Consider the following 3,523-nt stretch of genomic DNA (forward strand, 5'->3'; position numbering starts at 1 on the left):
AGAGAGAGAGAGAGAGAGAGAGAGAGAGAGAGAGAGAGAGAGACAGAGAGAGAGAGAGAGAGTATATGAGGGCTGTGTGTTTGAATTCTTGTACTTGAAGGTGACCGACGACTGTTTTAGTGCTTCAACCAGATTTAACTGGAGCTTCTGTTGTGTGTAAATTCACAAATATATAAACACATTTCACCCTTGGAAAACAAAAGAAAAGAAAAGAAATATAAAGAACATAAAAAGAGATTATTGATTCATATAAAACACATACACAATATCTATATCTACATATAAATGATTTATAACTTATTAAATTATTTATATAAATATATTTATATATTGTTATTATATATTACTTAATGTGTGTATATGAATAAAAAAAAATATATATATATATATATATATATTCTTCTCTACATTTCTACACTTGCTTTAATATCTAGTTGTCTAATAAAAATGGCATTATATATAATTTGAATATTGTTGGCTCTTTAAAAAATATTTTTTGTCGCTTTGGAAAAAAAGTGTCTGCTAAATGCTGTAATGTTAATGTAAAATATACAAAATACAAACCAAATGCACTGAATATGACGCATATAATAAACGTATTGTACATAATCATTACAGCCATGAGAAAGATATTTTTGCATGTTGGAGGTCATTAAAATAATGTCACAATATAAAAATGGTACTGAAAGAGCTTTTCTTGCAATACGCAAAATATAATGAATTTTTTCTTCCTTTTATTTTGAGGCGAAATCATTCTTCATGTCATTCGTGACAACTTTTGATACAGTTATGATATTCACACATTTGGGAAAAATGTGCAGAGATGTGTGATGCGTTTTCCCGTTTCTTTTACCTTCTTTAAATGTTTGAAGAGAAAATCCTCAAAAATGTAGCAAAGCACACTTGTAAAGAAGCCTTTTTCCACACAGAGCTGTTCAATGAAACGTTCAGCGAGACGAAACTGATGCAAACTTCATAAACAAACCCTGTGCAAGTCAAGGACACTCGCCCGCTCTCTCTCTCTCTCTCTCTCTCTCTCTCTCTCTCTGATGGCGAAATAATCACAACTTCTCTATTTCTTTACATTTTGCATTCTCATTTTTCATGACCCCTGTTGCATCTCTGCGGTCACACGGGTCTTTGTTGAGAAATGTGGGTGTGTGTTGAATGTCAAGGGGAAGTATGTAACCTTCATGTGTCATATAGTCTGAAGAAGAAAGCTGACCTATGACCTCTCGACGGCGGACACATGAGAGGTCAGTGGAAAACATCTGCGCAGCCAGGCGTGGACGGACCGCTCAGAGAGAGCGAGATCTGCATGCACTGGTCAGTCGACACCTGCAGATGTTAAAGCCACCGCACACTCTTAATAAACAACACACGTCTGATTGCATACTGTACTGTATATACCCACTGAAATGAAGATCATTATTATCATCAACCCAGAATTTGGCATTTTTACATATAAACAAAAAGCACCCAAAAAAAGTATAGATGTTTTTGCAAAAATTTGTGTTGATTAATATTTAATAAAATAAAAAGAAAACGTATAGAAAACACACACACATATACGGTATGTATATATATATATATATATGTGTGTGTGTGTGTGTGAGTGAGTGTGTGTGTGTGATGTGTGAGTGTGTGTGTGTGTGTGTGTGTGTGTGTGTGTGTGTGTGTGTGTGTGCATGTTTATGTGGTTTATGAGGACACAAATTTGTATAATAACATTGGTATGACATAGGTATTACAATGAGAAGGTGATTTATGAGGACATTTTCAGTGTAATATAGTGTGACATAATTCAAAAGGCTTATAAATAATTCAGAATGAGTTTTTTTGAAAATCTAAAAATGCAAAAAGTTTCCTGTGAGGGGTAGGTTTAGGGGTAGGGTTGGTGTAGGACAATAGAAAATACGGTTTGTACAGTATAAAACCATATAAGCCATTACGCCTATGGGATGTCCCCACTTTTCACAAAAACAAACCTGTGTGTGTGTGTGTGTGTGTGTGTGTGTGTTTGAGTGTGTGAGTGTGAGTGTGTGTAAAATATAAACATGATAAATGTAAAAAATATACATATTATTTCTTAATATTTGAAATAGGATTTAAATCAAAGTAAACAGTTTTAAATCAAATAAAAAAATATATAATCAAATCAAACCAAATTAAATCACATTAAATAAAACATAAAACTGATTCCAAGATCATGTCTATTTCTTTTAAATAAGTTTTAAGTAAAAAATTTAATTGTTTTAATAAAATATATAATAAAATAAAATAATAAATAAAATAAAGGGTAAATTCAGGTTAATTGGGAAACCTTTGCCATTGGGATGACTGGGGAAAATTACCCAATTATCCTGAAATAACCCTAGAATATATGCACTAAATATAAAGGATATGACAAACAATGCAAAGAAATTCTATTTCAAGGATCAAGACATTTTTTCACTGTGACATTAATTACATGACGATTAAGGTCAAGTTGGCATTGTGTCTTTCTGGTTTTAGACTGTGAATCAGAGAGCTGTGAGTACAGAGGTCGTGTGGGTGAGCAGTGAAAGGTCAATTCAGAGGTCACACCCTGCACTCGCCCTTTTACCTGGATTCTCTGAGATCATGTGATGCAGCACTTCCTCTTCACAATCAAACATTCCAGAACAGAGGGGAGCTGTTTCCGTGGTTACCCTTGACCTCCAGACAGCCCATAATCGCTCTCAGTGAAAGGTAGATCAATCAGAGGATAAACAGGTCTGTTAATGTTCTGACGTCTGACGCCTCCTGCTGGCGCAAACAAGAGATTGTTGGGCAACTATATTGACCATTTCTGTTATTAGCAGCCGTTTAAGTGTGAAAGTGTCGTGGCAATTTTCCATTTCAATTAAAGGTATGAGACAAAAGTCTTATGAATATTTATTTTCCTGCAGGAAAAGGTCTACACTCATACAGTCATTCAGGGTTGGCTGTAGATTGCAACAAAAAGGAAACACCCAAACTCAACAGTTATACCTTCATCAAATGCAGATGCTCTGATCTCATCCGATCATAATGTATATTCAGCATATACAGGTGCATCTCAATAAATTAGAATGTCGTGGAAAAGTTCATTTATTTCAGTAATTCAACTCAAATTGTGAAACTCGTGTATTAAATAAATTCAATGCACACAGACTGAAGTAGTTTAAGTCTTTGGTTCTTTTAATTGGGATGATTTTGGCTCACATTGAACAAAAACCCACCAATTCACTATCTCAATAAATTTGAATATGGTGACATACCAATCAGCTAATCAACTCAAAACACCTGCAAAGTTTTCCTGAGCCTTCAAAATGGTCTCTCAGTTTGGTTCACTAGGCTACACAATCATGGGGAAGACTGCTGATCTGACAGTTGTCCAGAAGACAATCATTGACACCCTTCACAAGGAGGGTAAGCCACAAACAATCATTGCCAAAGAAGCTGGCTGTTCACAGAGTGCTGTATACAAGCATGTTAACAGAAAGTTGAGTGAAAGGAAAAA

This window comes from Sinocyclocheilus grahami, unplaced genomic scaffold, assembly GCF_001515645.1.
Source record: "Sinocyclocheilus grahami isolate Dianchi unplaced genomic scaffold, SAMN03320097.WGS_v1.1 scaffold864.1, whole genome shotgun sequence".
Taxonomy (NCBI): domain Eukaryota; kingdom Metazoa; phylum Chordata; class Actinopteri; order Cypriniformes; family Cyprinidae; genus Sinocyclocheilus; species Sinocyclocheilus grahami.